The sequence below is a fragment of the Mus caroli genome, chromosome 7 (assembly GCF_900094665.2).
Source record: "Mus caroli chromosome 7, CAROLI_EIJ_v1.1, whole genome shotgun sequence".
Lineage (NCBI taxonomy): Eukaryota > Metazoa > Chordata > Mammalia > Rodentia > Muridae > Mus > Mus caroli.
In genome coordinates, this window is record NC_034576.1 from 77028129 (window position 1) to 77046449 (window position 18321).

Below are 18321 nucleotides of genomic sequence, written 5' to 3' on the forward strand. Positions count from 1 at the left end.
AGGAAGGAAGGAAGGAAGGAAGGAAGGAAGGAAGGAAGGAAGGAAGGAAGGAAGGAAGGAAGGAAGGAAGGAAGGACAGGACTCTGGATGAGAGAAGCAAAGTCTTGGTACTCCCAGCACATCTGCTATTGAGCACATCTCAGATCTGCAGCACTTTAGAACCTGCCCAAGGCCCAGCACTTACACAAGCCCCAGGAAGTGTTCACTGACACCTGTTCTGTGCACACATCAGGCCATTTGCCTTCCCATAAACAGCCATAAAAGCCAGACCCAGATTCCACAGGAAAACTGAAGCTTCACCACTATATAGAGCTTAGAATGGAGCAGGGGACACACTCCTTCCCACCTCCCTGGTCAGCCACCACACCCACGGCTGGTAGAGTTGTTAACCTCAGTCTCAGGTGCCAAAGGACCACACAACTATGAAGTTTGAGAGTACAAGTAGATGCTTGCCAGCACCTGCCATCCAGCCGGGACTCATGATTACTTACAGGGCCAACGTTTAAATAGATAGACCCAGTGTCATCGCCACGCCCCACTGAGTTCCTGCCTAGAGTTGAGCTCAACGATTCAAAACAAGGAAGGGGAAGTGTGAGGCTTTGAATCTGCCATGATAAGATACCCAACACAGTGTCAGCGAATGCCTTCATGGTCAGTGAATTCACAAACACGATGCCAGAAATGAGGCTGAGGTCAGGACTCAGTATCTGCCCTTTATCAAGAGGTGTGCTCAGGAGTCAATCACCGAGTTCCTACAGGGACCACACAGAGCATGGTGAGCTTGGGCACTACACAGAGTCACATGGCTAAGATGGCCATACAGGCAGAACAGGAGCTCCCTCAACCCAAGACAGGGTCGGTAGGCGTGGGGCTAAAAGGAAGAGTTCAGGAAATATCACTGAGAGACACAGGATGTGACAGCTGATGTCACTGTCCAGCTGATAAAGTCAGCTGGCAAGAAAAAAAAAAAGATACATTCCTTCCAGCTTCCCATGGGGATTTTGTGCTTTGTCATTCCAGAAGGGAAATATTTTCCACTGTCTAGTTCCAAGAGACCAAGGGCAAGGGCAGGGCTCACTGAAGGAAAGAGACAACCAGAAGCCAACAGCAGGGCTGGGGACAGATGCTGTGGATGGGCTGATCAGATCTTCCCAGTTATCCCTCTGGTCTTAGCAATTGCCTTCTGCTTCCTCTGCTGGAGACTTGCCGTCCTTTCTAGTTCTAACCCCAGGGCTTTTGCCTTTTCTACTTGCTCTATTGGAAATACCCTAGCTCCAAATAATCCTTAGAAATTGATGCTGAACCTCCTTTAAATCACTTCCTTTAGATGATATTTACCCAGAGAGAGGCCATTATACAGAAAAGATTGTATTAATAGAATTCCCACCCCTCCAGATTCATAAAGAAAGAAAATGGGGAGGGACAGAGGAGCCCATTTAGACAGTCCACACCTCAAACTGCCCACTGTGCATGGAATCAAGGCAGGAGAATTCTGGGAAGATATGTCTAACAGTCACCATAGGAGATGGAATGTGAAGCCTTGAAATGTTGGAAGTCAACCAGGGGTCTATCTGAGCATCGAGGGAAGACTACAGTGGAGGGTGGGGTATGGAACACCCAACTGACAGCAGTCGGGGGTACTTTTTCCTGTTTCATGCTATCTCCAACACTATGGGGTCAGGCCACAGGAATAAAGAGCACGACATATAACATTGTCACCAGAGGCAGCTCCTAAACTTACTGCTCACTTAAGGAAAAGTAGACACAGCCCTCCTACTGTTAGGACTGGGTCCTCAGAAGTGAGCCATAGAGAGCGGAGATAAAGAAAAGCCACTATAATGTGGGCTCTTGTCTCAGTCCTGGTAAGTTAAGTGCAAAGGAACCAGGAAAGAGAAGACTTGTGTCTCTTGAAGACGATCAGGAAGGTGACCCAGAGAACAGAGTAAACTTGGCACCACTACCCAGTACCACCATCTGCTTCCAGCATGCCAGTTTGGGGTGGCAAGGTTCTTTCCTACTAAAGGAGTGTAACTGCAGAAGCCCCAGGCCACATTCTCTGAAATGCAGGGATGCTGCAGAGAAGAGATAAATGCACTGGGGGGACACCCAGGATGGGAACAAACACTGATCAACTCCCACGCACTTGGTTTTCTCAGACCTAAGGCATCGCTGTGATTTAGCTATTCCTAACCAGCTGGCTATTGCAGGGATCCAACAGTTTGATAGTGTCATAGTTCCCTCCGATGACAACTTGACACAAACCTAGAGTTATCTTGGGAAGAGGGAGATGTAAGTGTTGAATTGTCTCACAGACTGCTCTAGGAACATGTACATATAGTATATTTTCTTGACTACTAATTGATGTAGTAGAACCCAGACCACTGCGGGTGGTTCCGTCCCTAAACAGATGGCTCTGGGCTACATAAGAAAGACAGCTGAGTGTGAGCCTGGGAGCGAGACAGTAGGCAGAATCCTGCACAGTTACTGATTCAAGGATCTGCTTTGAGTTCTTGCCTTCCCTTCCCTGATAACACACTGCCACCCACAAGCCAAATAAGCCCTCTCCTCCCCAAGCTGCTTTTGGTCATTGCCATTAAACTTCCTTCACTGGCAGAGATATAAATAATCTCTAGCCTTTCCTTCTATGGTCGCAACCACAAAGTAAAGTACTATTCCACCAAGGTTTGCTATGGAAAACTAATGAGCTAGTTACTCATAGAGCAATGGGTGATGGTCTATGATCAGGAGCATGAGTGACTTTAAGGCAATCACAGTGGGGGGTCTGCAGTCAACATGGATGATAATTGCCCCATGGCATGCAGGTAGAACCCTCTCCCCTAGTTCTTCCCTGTCTTTATCAACGAGTCCTTCTCCAGAGTCCATGAGCATCTGCAGATGCAATTAGGATAGAAATGTACTCAACTGACTAGGAGGGTTGGTTAGGTACCAGATGAGGGTCCCATGAGCCTCCCTGCCTCCTCTTCCCCCTATAAGAAGCATCAACCATCAACAAGCCCAGCTATGGTCATCTTTGGTGAGCACAGGCCCAACCAAACTCCTGAAGGTGATGGCAGTGAGGCTTGGAGGATAGTCCAGTACAACAGCTAGGATGTTTATCACAGCAACAAAACGTAAACTTGAACAAATAGAAAATCCTTAGAGCAGTACCAGACATTAACTATTACTGTTGGCATCCCTGGAGTTAAATGAGATGTGTAAAATACTCAGGAAGGAACCTGATGTAGAACAAAAACCAGAAGGAAAAAAAAACTTAACTTGAATAAATCATCCTGATATTGTAAAATGTCAAAAGGAAACCAGAACCTAATTATTAAAGCTTCTAGAGAGGTGTGAATTAGGAGCTCACTTAAACTCCATTTAGTACCAGAAAATTGACAGCTCAGAATCATTTCTGATTTTAGTAATTCACATAATGTCTACTGAAAAAAATCAATAATAGTGTCTTTATTTAAGATGAGCTTTCCATTTTACTTTTTCAAGAAGGCTCTGGAGGGTGGGGAGACTGCTTAGGAGGTAAAACCGCCTGCAAGATTGATCCTAGAATCCACATTAAGAAAAAGAGAAAAGAAAGGAAAGAAAAAGAAAAGGAAAGGAAAGAAGAGAAAAGAAAAGGAAAGCCAGCTACTAGCGTACACACCTGGCATTTATGAGACGCTGACAGACTGAGACCAGGAAAGCCCCAGAACTGTATCATATTGACTATTCATCTTATATTCTGATTCTAATTTGGCCATTGATGACATTGCCTTGTGAGGCTCTTCCTGAGACCTTGTAAATCAAGCCAGACCTTTGTGTGGGTCAGGCTGTCCACAGGGTGGCTTACATGGTCGGCATAATACCACTTATAAAGACCATTCTGCTCAGAAACCGTTAGAACCAGGTTTCTGCACACCGACCAGTAAAACTCATGACATCATTCTGAAAGTGTGAGTCACATGGGGATGCACTGCCTTATACTTACTGAGAGTTATAAACACAGACATAGAATTTATCACCGACAGTCACATATAATGACCTAAAGCAAGAAAGACAATGACACATAACTGCGAGGGGAAATCCCTATGAACTGGCTGTTCTGTGGAAGGAGGTTTCTAAAGGCTCCATGGAGCTAAAGCAAGGCAAGTATCACAGAGGGGTTTTCTAGGGAAGAACCCAGGCACCGGGGCAAGAAAATGAGGTAAGGGACTGCATGCTTCAACCCCAATGTGATACTGCTTTACCAACAAGCCTAGGGTCCATGGCATCTCATGGTACCTCAGCTGCTACAGAAATTATAAAGCAGATTGTAGTGTCTCTGTGCCAAGTTTCTCTCTTCCTGCTAAGGACAAATGGGTTTCAAAACAGTAGCATTTCTATCCCTGGCGTAAGTGAACCCCGGGGCTGTTTACTGCCAGGTATAGAAGTCGGGTGGGTATCTAGGGAGGTTGAGATCATCTGACACAGAACTGGAGTCTGGACAAGGCAGAAGCCAGTGGCTCCTTCTGAAGACCTTGCAGCTTACCTCTCTGCTTACCCAGGATGGTGCCTGCCTGCTCTCTGGCTGCTGTCCCAGCCATGACTGCCCTCTTCCCAGGCACTAACTGAGCAGTCCTGCCAACTTCTTAAACAGCAAGGTGATACCACAGCTCCTTGGGATCGTCTGCAGACTGAACCCCAGAGCTCTCCAGATCACAATTCAACCAGCTTAGAGAAAATTCTCCTGGCACATTTCCATCAAGATCAGTGAATGAAAGCTTCTCTAGGGTAGAGCTGGGAGTGGGAGAGAGAAGGCCTGAATCTATTACCATGTTAGTAAACCGCAGAGCTCTCCACTTGACCATCTATTCACTGGTCTAACAAATATTTACCAAAGGCCATCAGCTGGCTACCCCTGAATGGAGATCTTTGAACACAGAGAGAAGCAAACATAGGGCTTCAACAATACATCCTTTAAAGTGTATGAATGGCTTGTTCCCAAGTCCCTCTCATTAAATGTCCCTGCTTATCAAGAACATGTTTTGGGAAGGGACATGAACTTCCTGTCCTCTCCCTGGCCACCAATCACCACAAACCCTCCCCCATGTGCATGGATTTCCCCATGTAAGGGGGACTCTAGTCTTCTGAGGTGATCTCTGTTCACAGGCCCCTGTCCCTGTCTGAACATACAGTCTTCAAGACAGTTACACAGCATCCTTGGGTAGCAGACTACCCATACACAAGGTTGGTCCCATCTATTGTATCAGAACCAAACTATCTAGAAAGGACCATTTACATCTGAGATATTTGAAAGGATTTATTTTAAAATATACTAAAGTTCAAAGGGAGTGAAACCAAACCTAGCCAGGGAAGGACAGGAAAGCTGGTTGCACTTATGTATGACATTCCAGGCTAGTGTTCAAAGATAACAAGGGATTTTTGCTAGATAATGACTTATGTTGCTTCTGGGGAGGGGGGAGGTTCAAAAGTTCCCAAAGTTGCTTCCATTTCCCTTCTCAACCATCTCTGCTTGCTCTTTGTTTGCCGTGGGACAGTCACATCCTGTCAGCTTCAGTAGAGAGTCCTAGAAAGCCTGTGAACTCATTGATAGACTGAGAGTCCCTGGTGTTAAAAACTTCCACTCCCTCACGGGGATTTTTTGGAGTGGCTTTTAAATAACCCATGTCAGTGCAAAGCCTTTCCTTTCTGTGGGTGGAGGTGGAGGGAAGAGCATGCAGTCTGCTGGCTGCAAAAGACAGCTTTGTGTAGCAAGTCCCTGGGTCCATCAGCTTAACCCACTTCCAGATTAGCCTCCAACCGGAAGCATAGACCTGTGGCTGAGGCGCTGAGAAAGGCTTGGATATTTAAATGCTTTAATTGCTTACCAACCTTGGGGCTTTTTCTCTTTCTTTTTTCTGCCAAGTGGCACACATATTTCAAAATGAAAACCAGCCAATGAGATTAAAGAAGAGTCTCTCGTTGGTTTTCAGTTTCACAGTGAATTTCAACATCTCAATGATCTTCCTCCAAAGGTTTTAGGCCAAGCAGGCCAAGTAGCTGGTATCATGTCCTCTTTTGTCACAGGCTAGCTCTCCAAGAAAGGTAACTGTCCACTCGTCACCTTGTCAGTACTTACAAGATCAGTGTAGATGCATACAGGTCTTAAGGTCTAGAGCTCTCTAGACACCTCTGTAAGGAGACTCTGTCCACAACACAGGTGCTCCATCCCGGTGCAGGATGCAGTTAGCCTGTTCGCCAGCATGCTTTTCTCTAAGATCACACTGGCCCCGCTGCTGCAGGACAGAACCCAGCCGAGAGGAACTTCTCACAGTACTTCCCTACTCTGTACTGAGGGCCCCATCCATACCCACAAACACTTCCGGTTAAAATGATGAGCATGGCCCAGTGTCTTTCTAGGTGGGACTGATGTATCAAACCAAAGTACTTCTGCACCAGGAACTATCACTCAGCAATAAAGAGGGATGAATTATTAATACATGCAACAACTTGGATGGATCTCAAGAGATTTGTGCTGAGTGAAGAAAACCAGTCTCAAAGGGTTGCATGATGAATGATTCCATTTCCATTCCATTCTTAAAAATGATGGCGTGGGAGAGATGGAGAAAAGGGGAGCAGTTCCCTGGGTGAGGGAGCAGGGGAAGAGTGTGATTATAAAGGGATTGTGGCAGTGGTCACATACATCAACATATGAAAATGCACGCACACACACACATACACACAGAGTGAGCTCAGGTAAAATGGGGATGGATGTCTTTGTACTGTATCTCTCTAGGTTCCCTACCTGTGAGACTCCACTGCTAAGGATTCTTGGCCTAAATGAAAAAGACCTATGGTAGAACTTCTAAGCATTTATAGTAACCAGTCCACATCCCGGAAATCCTAAAGAAATCAATGTGCTCAGCAGTTGGAATTATATAAATCCTCTGACTTTCCCTTTTGCATTTTATTTCTCAATTTGCAACATATAATATTGCACATGTATCATGCTAGCTACAACTGGAGGAGTTCACTGCTCTCTTAAACACACTCATAATTTCCCCCAAGTGCTGTATAAATTTCAAACCATTAAGTAAAATGATTTTATACTGGCCTTTTGGATGTTTCTAACCCTCACCTCCACAGACCACATCAGTGTTTCCATAGTAACTAATGTGCTTCAAAGTGGCAAATGCAGATAGAGGCTTTTAAAAAAAAGGTGACAGAAACCAGGCCCATCACAGTGTTCATGGTAATGCAGGACATCAATTGTGGGCGCCAGTTCAGGGACAAGAAATAAATATTTCAAGAGAACCCTTACACTAGCAGGTATGCTGTGTGATAGTGGTCTATCGAAATACACTATTGGCTTTGAAAAAGTGGCTGCCTGATTCGCCACACTAACTCCTAAACATCATACATGTGAGCAAAAAGCCTATGAGCACCCACATGTGTGTCAAAGGCGTATTTCCAAAACAGCTGTACAACTTGAAAAAAAAATTGTCAGAGTGCCTAACAGAGAATGACAAGTTCTAAAATATTTTAGTGACAGGAGGAAAAATGATGCAATTGATAAAGAGAGAAAACTGGAAAAAAAACTGATGGGGAGAGAGGGATAAAAATCAAACAAACAAGCAAAAGCCACACCACAACAACATAAGCCCTGATTCCTATGTCTTTGATGAAAGAAGACATGAAGTGTGATTTCTAGATGTGGCCTTCCTCTCTGTCGCTATTCCCCTTTAGATGAGGCCCAAATACTTTCTCAGTTCCTCTGTGGTTGTTTAGACACCTGTGAACAAGGCCCTCTCTTGGTATAGAACCCCAGGCTATGCGTGCTAAGGCAGGGAACTTGGAAGTAACAGTTCTGGTTTCACACAGACCAGAATCTGGTTTTAGCATAACTGAGTAGGGTGGGACTATTGATCTGTTCCTGTCAAAATGTCACTCTCAGCGCTGTCACATACAGAATAGAAGCGCCAGGAAGTCTCCTCCACTACTGCCCATGTTGCCAAAATCAGTGTCTAGAAGAGGGTGATGACAGACACCCTGTCTCGCACGCACCCAAGGAGCTCATTCCTCTTGGTGACCTTAGGTAGACACCAAGGATAAGGAACACAATGGAGCCTGTAGAAAACACTGACAGATTTATCATGTCACTTGGCAGTGGTTTTGCCTCTGTGGCATGGGACTTTGCCTCATTTTGCAGTACAATCTCTGTGTCCCTGCCTAGCATCACCTTCACGAAAACTGCTAAGCTGTCCTTTCCATGGGATGGTGTATAAATGGCCCTATCACTGAGGGGTAAGAGGACTTCCCATCTTCACATCTCCCCCTACTTCTAGCTACATACTCAGATGAGCCTGTGGTCCTTGGGCTACTTAGCCTGTGTCCCTAGGATATATACTTGAGATGATCACCTCAGGGAGACAAACTTTAGTCTGTCTCGTAGGCTCAGAGCTTTGAGTCCAGGATCAAATGGGGCCTGTTGTTTGTAGGCTTGTGGGAAAGCATGATGTCATAGGAGGTAGGGGAGAATGGCAAAGTGAATCTGCCCACACTAGGGCCAGCAAGCCAAAAATCAAAAGATGGAAGAGCTGGGACCCTACAGTGAACTCTCAAAGGCATACTCTCAGTGGCCAAAATATCTTGTACTAGGTTCCACTTCTCAAAGGTCCAACCATCTATTAACAACATCAAGCTAGGGACCAAATATTTAACACACGGACCTCCAAGGAACATTCCAGATTAAAACCTATAGTAGGACTTAAAATGCCTTGAGGCTCTTTAAGCTGTGCTCCTCCTGATACACCTTTTTCTACAGGGCACAATACTATTTGTCAAAATGAATAAAAACTCATTTTTGTCTACTAGGATGGGCCTAGAACTCAAAGCCTCTCCTTACCTACATATAACTTTCTCCCAACCCAGCCATCTTCTTTCACTGTCCAGAGCATCCTTTGAGATATCACTCCCTCCTCCTCTGCAAGCATTTGTGTGCTCCACTGTTTATCCTCCATCTTGCAGGGTCCACTTCCCATGCAGCTTCGAAGGCTTCTGTACAAAGTCACTGTTACATTCTTTTAAGAGTAGCACCACGCCTCTGTTGTCCCTAGGACAGCATCCCATTTGCCTTTACTGCCCATGTGATTCTATCTACCATCCCAACAGTGTCTGCAAGAATGTCTAGTAAATCTGAGAATGCTGACGGTCAGGTCCAGAAGGAATAAGGTAGTATCAATGAATAAAAACATGTAAGGGCAAGTCAAGGGAGAAGGAAGTCTGATGTTAAAGTACGAAATGAGGACTGGGATATGGCTCAGTTGCAATGATGCGTGTCTAGCAAGCATGCCAGCAGACCTGGGTTCAGTCCTCTGTACTGTATAAACCAGATGTAGTAGTACATTCCTGTAATCCCTGCACTCAGAAGGTAGAGGCAGGAAGAACAGAAATTCAAACGCATGCTCAGGTGTATAGCCAGTTTCAGGCCAACCTGGGCTACAGAAGACCTAACCTCAAACAAAGAAGCTAAGTACATTAGAATTGTCATCTTCACACTAGATTAATTTAAGCAGTAACTAGTTATTTAAGTTGTTGGCATAATAAAAGAAAAAGAGAAGGGCTTTTTTGGAATTAGATTAAATTGATGTCTCTGATCAATAAAAACTCTCTTGGTGGTCAGGAAAGAAACTGAGTGGCAGAAGGTGGACCCCAAAGAACAATCATGGAGACAAAGTCTGTTTCTGTCCCGTGGAAGAAGGAATGCACAGAAATGAGTTCTTATACTCTAAAGACTTCAGAGAGCTTCATTGACGCTGAACAGTAGAACCCGAAACACAATGGCAAAACCATATCTATAATTACTTGGTGTGGTTGGGCCAGCCATGGGACCAGAGAGAAGGCCCCTAGATCAGGCAGCATGGGTGCTCCAGAACAGAGCACAATCACACAGGGGGGCAGACAGGAGTGAGGGGAGCATCTCCTAAGGTCATCAGGGAGGTTCCTTCTATCTACAACACAAGCACAGGCAGGCATGTTCAACTGATTACTTTCGAGAAAGGCCTACCTATCTGAAGACCAACTCTTATGGAGAGCCCTTTAGGATCTCCAGTGCCCTGGTTGGAAAATCCCCTAAGAGTCCATGCCTACAGATCTTGCAATAGGCTAGATAAGGATGTGTAAAAGCAAGATGCTTGAAGGAAGGTGCCTTCTTTCTGCTCTAGTATAACATACTGAAAATGGTAGGTAATGACACCCAGGAAGTAAGAGCTGAGAACACAAAGTTATCAGGCAGGTGGTATTTTACCCAGGGAGTTGAGTCTAAGAAGCATGAGACTCTGGAAGACCAAGGTGAGACCTGTACACTTATTCTGCAGAAGCCCAGACTAAAGGGCTTCACAGCTTCTGTGGTCTGTGTCACCAAATCCATAAAAGAGTCAGCATGGTTGCATTCCAATATGACTTAACTCCCACAGTCAGACGGCAGGCTGGATTCATCAGTCATTTGTGGTTTTAGGATGCCTGCGCTAGAGCTACTGTTACCACTCCATAGTCACTGAGTTTTAGTTACTACCTCAGGGCTTCGTTACCACAGGGGCCTGTGAACAGGTCACAGCAATGAAGCCCTATGTGCTATTCCCAGTGACCTGTGGAAGGGATGACAGCAAGTCCATACTTGGTATGTCACATGAAGCAACATATGTCACACAGAGAACAGCCCCCTGTGGCAGGGACTCTGATCATCCCCAGGTTATAGACAGAGAACCTGAAGACTGCACCCACAGTCACCCAGGATGGACAGATCACAAATGGAATCCAGGCAGCCTTGTACAAGAACCAAGTAAACTGGAAAGGCAGTGCTGACATTAGGCTACCCAGCTGTGGAACAAACCACAATACACACAGAGAAGTAAGAAACGAGAAGAAGTCCTAGACAGAGAACTCAGAAACAATGTCATTATAAAAATGGAGCAGGGTCCCCAATACTGAGTTATGCATGGGAAGAGCACCCCCATGTTTGAGGGCTGACTAACCCAGATAATGAGGGCCTGAGGTATCCATCCTGTGCCAGGCAGAAGGGACTTTCAGGAAATGGAAGACACTGTGTCTACTGGTAAGGACTGTCTCCTCTGTGAAAGGTATATCCACACAGACGACTTGCCACTGTCAGGAGAGTGAACAACCCTCTCCTATGAAGAAGTCTGGAAGTACCACCCCTCTCAACTCACGGTCAAACTTCCCATCACGAACTAGGTCCACCAGACACCCGTGCCATGGGGTTCTGAAATCCCTTACCAGTTTTTAAAACATCAAGTAAAGCTATAAATGGTAAAGCAAAAAGTAACCTTCAAAGTACACAAAGTACAGGGGCAAGAGGACAGCGGGTAACAGCTAGAAGGAAGCATCCCAGTTCTGAACAGGGAACCGTGTTTGAGCGAGATGGGATCCACAAGCAATGGCTCAAACAGCAGCAAAAGCTGAGTGTGTTGGCGCACACGTGCAATAGCAGGAGGAAGAGACAGGCAGGTCCTAGGGACTTGCAGAATCCTGATTCTTACTTATCTTAAGAAGTGAAGAAAAGCTTGCTGACTGTATGCTAACAGCTACTTTTCAGGTTTGGTTTCGAGAAACCGGAACACAGAAGTACAGACAAAAGTGGAATTACCCTCACGTGACATAATTCACATTATATTCACATTTGAAGTCTATTCAACCAGCGTCCCACATGTGTAAGACGGTGTTGTGCCCATGTTTATTTCTGAGAAACCTGAGACACCTCCATCAGAAGTCTTACGATAAGACTGCCATTTTGGTGAATGGATTCCGGAGAATGTGCACTAAGCAAGTCCATGCTGAGATTCGGAAAGGTGACCATTTGTTGAACAAGTCAGCACTCATCAGGGAGTCTGCCCACTCTAGCATCAAGCACGCTGTAATTTTGTAGGGACTGAGAAGGCAAACTTCTTACATAAGGGCTCTTGCTTCTGAGTGGCTGGCTGTTGAGGCAAATATGCAAGTGAGGCTGAAAAAGTGCAAGTGACAACATGCTGAGAACATTTTCAAATACTCTTGTCACCTGTGGGAGCCACCAGACCCTGACTGGGGAGGAACTGACAGCCAGGGACAGTTCTCAGACCCAGGCAAAGGTGTGTTCAGTGTTTTCCTAGGTTAAAAAAAAGGGAGGGAGTAGTGTTTTCTAACAAGTAGTAACATGTTAAGACAGCATCAAAATACTCAATATGCTTAAACATTCTACTTAGCTCTGGGGCAGGATGTTGTTCTCTCTCTCTCTCTCTCTCTCTCTCTCTCTCTCTCTCTCTCTCTCTCTCTCTCTCCCTCCCTCTGGTCTGATAGGCATGAAGGAGCTATTAGAAACAAATAAAAAGACCTGGGAGGGAAAAACTAACTAAAGTTGCCAGCTCCATCACCCTTGAAACCCTCAGAGCCGCTATTGTCAATGCCCAACACCAGACTGTTGGAACCGATTTTGGATTCTTGAATATATATATAGGTATATGATGAGAGACCCTGAGGGCAGGACTCCAGTCCAAGCAGGAGAGTAATTCTACTTTCACCCCTCCTTATATCCAGCCTGAGGGTCATTTCATGCCAGCATCTTCGTTGGGCCTGCTTGGCTTTATGTTGAGCAGTTACAGGGTTACAGTCATGGGTGGCATTGTCTACTTATGTCCTTGTGGTGGTCTTCCCTTCATGGTGTCTCAGGATTTAGGGGTATTTTGGATTGCAATGCATCTTGGACTGTCTATCTTGTAGCTAAGGATGACCACCCTGTGATAGGTTCTATGCGCCCACATCTGTGTGAGAACTACCTCACACACATACTTCCCCACACATACACACCCCTCACCCTCAGAACATCTATTCCCCTCCCATGGAGGCTCCATCTTGGCACTGTTCTTATGACCATCCCTTTCAGTCTCCTCAGACTACAGCGTAATTCTGGGTAACACAACAGAGAACAGCAGACAACAACTCTAAGACATTACCACCCAGGAATGGGGGAAGTGGGGGGGGGGTGCTGGGATGCAGGGAGGGGGTATTACACAGACTTCGGAATGTTATTGGAGATTTTCGAATTAAGCTGAGACAGTGAATATCAAATGCAAAAAAAATCCCCAAACTTAACTCAATTTAAAGCAGAAATATCTACAAGCCAAAAAGAGTGGGAGTGAGGTGGGGAGGGTGGGGGTGGAGAGAGTGGGGGTGGGAAGTGCACCTCAGTGTCAAAATCCTTTTAAAAATGCAGTAAAGGAAGAGGAACAACAGGGAGTTGAAGTAGGAAAACATTGTAGTCTCACCCCCAGTTCCCTAAAGAAGAGAAAAATGCAGAAATTAAAATCCCCAAGGATGGAAGGGGGCAATGTGAAGAGTGATAGTGATGCGCAGATCCCCCTTCACCTGAGGAACATCTACCAGGAAGAAAAGGCAATGGGAACTCTGCAAACCCTGGAACTGGATCTCTGCTGGAAGGAAATGAAGACTCTGGGGTACACAGGGAAAGGGACGGCTTTCCTTGCACCACTTGTGAGTACAGTGTGTGTGTGCCCCCCCACACACACACACACCTGAAGTCTGAACCCTCTTCACAGAACCTTTTAAAGATCCGGAAGTAAAAGTCACATCACTCAGCCAAGCTGACCAGGTGCTGGGAACACCACCCTCGTAGCCTTGCTCCATCTCAACCACAGGCTGCAGGAAAACAACAAACAAACAAAAAACACCCCAAAATGGAAAAGCAGGCTTCGAACTTTAGCTTGGTGGCAACAGAGGAGTAAGAAGAAGCTTCATAACAAATATACGAGCTGCCCAAAACAACAATAAACAAACAAAGTACATGTGTTGGGCAGCTATGAACAAGGGTTCCTCAGGGAAAGGGAAGGCAGCTAAGACTAGGAAGTCAGCCTAGCAGGAAACATAACCAAGAAAGATCCAGAAGGCCTCTGTGCCACAGGATTTAACAAACGTACGAGATTAATACACAGAGAATAACATGGAAGAGAAAAGTAGAAAAGATGAAAACAAGGAGAATTGGGAACCTAAAAAATAATAAATTGGGAGCCAAATAAAAACATGCCACAGAATCCACAGAGAACTGAAGAAACATCAGTTTGCTGATTGGAGACTTAAAAGCAAACACAGTGGATTTAGAAATAAACAAAGAGTCGAAGCAAAGCAAACAACTGCAGAGTGCAAAGCCAATTCAGGACACAGAGAACAGGAGCCCTTCCTTCAGAGAAGCAAATGAAGAAAAGTAATCAGACGAGACCATCTACGGTTGACTCTGACGGCTGAAAGAACGGATATACGTAGTTTCAAGGGAGAAGCCATCCTCCATGCTTGAGTAAGCTGTGCTGGGATTCAGCTACATGCCACAAATTAAGAAACCACTTTTCAGTTGTTTAGTTTGAGGGCAAATACTTAAAAGGGGTAAGAAAGTCTCCAGAAACCACCAAGGATGGAAGATGGTGATTTGAGATTCACTGAAGGGGATTCTCTACTGAAGTTCTACGAAATTAAATGTACTCCTTTTATATTTCGAAAACATACATGTTATAAGTTACATATAATCTGCTGTTTTCCCATTTGTAATAGAAAGAACACAGAGATGAGGCACGGGGGCCCAATTTACAAGAGCTAGACTTATAAACATCTTATAATTATAGACTTATAATTCTTTGACTTCGTGGTGGTACAGAAGTATTCCTAAACAACCCTCTGGAGAATATATCTTTAGTATAGTATTCTATAAATTACAGTAGCACAGAGTACATTGGGCAGTAAACAAAGACAAGCAGTTCTGTACTTCTCTAAGCTGGTGTTCTGAGCTCATTCATATCTTTAGTACAGTATCCAGTAAGTTACAATAGTACAGGATACATCGTGCAGTAGATAGACAGTTCTGCCCTGCCATAGGCGGGTGTTCCAAGCTCGTTTGAGGTAGGCTGCCCTGAGCTACACTATTCACTGGATGGAGGGATAGCATATGCACTTTAGGCTTATGATGTTTTCAACTTAAGATGAGTCTGTCACCATATCACCATAGCCCCACTGTAGGTCAAAGACCTTCTGTATTTCTGCCATATCTTCTTTTAATCTGAAATAATCTGACCAAAACAAGCAAAGGGAGAAGTGTTTGTTTTTAACAGTTCATAGTTCAAGACCTGTCCATCATGGCAGAGAAGAAAGAGAAGCTTGAAGCGACTGGTCATTGCATGTCCACAGTCAGAAGACAGCAAGAAATGCATGGGGGACAATGGTGGGCTCACTCTTTCTATCCCACACAGCCTAGAATGTCATGCCCAGGGAACAGTGTCACCCAGAGACAAGATGTCACTGAAAAATGGTGTGATCTAAATGGGAGGTAACCAGATCATGGGAGGGCACCGTCCTTGATTGCTGGAGCTCTCACAAGGCAATGTTAGTTCTCATGGGACTAGGTCATTGCATGCAGCTGGCCCCTCTGCATACAGCCATTCTCTTTCTGCTTCTTTGCTATGTTGTAGTGTAACTAGGGAGACCCTTGCCACGTGCTGGGACCATACCCTGTGAAAGTTCTAGTTATTTGAATCACAGCCAAATAAGCCTCCTTACTCTGTAAGCTACCTCTGATGGTGATCTTATGAGAATAACACAAAACTAAGAGAAAAATGAATCAGTTAAAAAGAAACCCGAAAGAATAGAACATGGAGAACTGTACCTAAGCAACACCAACAACTATATAATATACAATTGTGCCTCCTAAAAATGGAAGAGATATCATTTGCAATTCTAAAACCTGAAACTAACTAACTAACTAGACAAACAAACTAGAGTAGGACACACTTTTGCCCAGAGGGAAACCATGTTAAAGAAGTCCTTAACCAGTCCTCAACACCCATTGGCTCTGTTCAGAGGCTAGCTTCTCTCCCCAGTCCTAGTGACTGTCTGTGCCAACAAGGGGTGCCCCCTCTGCTCTTTACCAGATTCTTTCAGAGGGCACTGCAGATGGACGTTTCAACCGTAAATTATACACCCACTTTTTGTTTGGAGGCGTGTCCTGTGTCTAAACACAGTTTGTTCTCTTACCGGCTTTAAAGTTATCGAAAACCGATTTATCCAAGGCCATACAAAAGTATGAAAAAGAAAACCAGATAATTCAAAAGAGAACTTCAGTACAGAGGGACCACTGTGTCCTCAGGACCAGGAGCCCAAACACAGGTCCCTGGAGCTGTCATTCCCCTGTGTCAACCCTAACCCTGGCAACCAACATATTTTAAGACAACCAAAGTACAGAGGTTCTAATCCTAGTGACTACCTTTGCCAACAAGGGGTGTCCCCTCTACTCTTAACAGGAGTATGCCTTCAGCCATACTATCCCACGGGCCCATAGCTGTCCCCCTGAGTTTGAGCAAGCCCCTGATGCAGCTTTCCTCTGCCAGCTGGCAGGCTGGATTTCAGTGGCATCTATCTTACCATACCACTCCAAAGCTGGGAAGACAGAAGCTTTGCCAAGACAGGTGCCAGCAGCCCCAACACTGCTGACTGGCTAGAGACTGTAGAGTACCAGGTTTGTGGTTGTGGTACTCGAATCCTAGACTGTCCTTCCTCTGTGGAGTCCTGCTCCCACCTATCTCTGAGGCCTGTCTCTATCCACCTCCTGCTAACTCCATACCTGACCAAGGATGAGAAGATCACCTTAGCACCCCAACTCTCCCCACCCAGGCTCCTCTCTAACACCTCCCACTTCCAGCCTGACTCTGCTTCTGGAACCTAACCCTACACTGGCCTGTGACAAAAACAAAAACAAAAACAAAAAACCAGACCAGATGCAAGGTGCAGTCCTGCCTGGCTCCAGGACTGAAGACATCCTAATAAGTGAATCATTAATGAAAATCTGATAAATAGGCCATCTTCCCTGTTGGGAGGTATAAACTCCATAAGGACCACACCTAAGCCCATTGTATATTGCTTGCATCACCTAAGAAAGTTGTTAAACTTAATGAATTTAGCAGAGACCAAGCTAACATCATTTTTATAAAGAGCCTATGCTCTGCCAGCTGCCAGGCTGGATTCCAGTGGCATCCAGAATGGGCCTGGGAAGTTAAGACACTATCTCTTCCTTCAGCAGTGCTCAGAGAAACACATCTAGGATGTGTGCACCTTCCCACTTACACCACCAGAGGAGACTGCAAGTCAGCTTCTCTTAACTAGAGAAGTGTGTACACAATGTGCACATAAATAATATATATATATATATGTACATATATATGCACACATACACACACACATATATGTATATATATATATTTGTATAGTTATATAGTTACATAGTTATACATTTATAGTCATATAGTTCTATGGTAAATTTAAAAATATGACACCATTTTGCCTAACATCTGAGACACCAAAAATAGTTGAGAACAACAGCACCATCCTATGACCTCTACAAGAACAGGATTTAAATAAAGCATGAAGAACCCAGCTCCAGTCCTGATCAAGAATAAAGTACAGGAGAGCTTCTGGCCAGTGGGGTGAAACATGGACCTGGGGTTCAACTACTTGTATGTAGGAGGTGAAGAACTCAGCTGTGATGTCCACAGAGAGGAATGGTGGGGACAGAGAGAAGGTGGAGCTGGAAGGACAATGCAAATAGCATCCATAGTGCAAGCCTGCCTGGAGTGGCCAAGTCACCAATACCATCCCAGAGACCTATGCCCGTCTCTATGACATCCTCCCAGGCCCGGCAAAGTTTGGCACCAAGTGTCAGGGACAGTAAAGAGAGGGAAAAGAAACGAATAACCTGCTGAGAGGTCACAAGGCTGAGCTGTGCACCTGGGGCCAGCCTGGCTCAGTTCACTTGGCACAAATAGAAAATCGGCCACAAAGGCAGCAGACCTGAGCACAAGACACTCACCCTCCTCACCTGGAGTCAGAATCCTCATTCTGACTCTGATAGCCTTAGAAGCCAAGGGGCCTTGAGAGAGTTTTAATTGTTGGCCCTTTCTAGCTCTTTTTATAAAGTCCTCCCCAAAGTGTCAAAGAACAAATAACATGAATGTATATATTTTCATCTGCTCCCTGGGTTATAGACTGATATGATAGCCACTAGAAAATGTGAAGCCCGTTTGTCTCAAAAACAAAAAAGTGAGGGTGGGAGCTTGAGAGATGGCTCAGCGGTTAGTTGCACTGATTGCTCTTCCAGAAGTCCTGAGTTCAATTCCCAGCAACCACATGGTGGCTCACAACCATCTCAAATGGGCATCCGATGCTGTCTTGTGAAGACAGCAACAATATACCCACATACATAAAACACATAAATCTTTGGGAAAAAAAGTGGGGATGGAAAGG

General features: G+C 45.1%; 1 protein-coding gene across 2 annotated transcripts in view; it reads right to left on the minus strand.

The window, feature by feature from the left end:
* Slco3a1 (solute carrier organic anion transporter family member 3A1) overlaps positions 1-18321 on the minus strand; it is a 283764-nt gene that overhangs the window by 253243 nt on the left and 12200 nt on the right. The window lies entirely within an intron of this gene.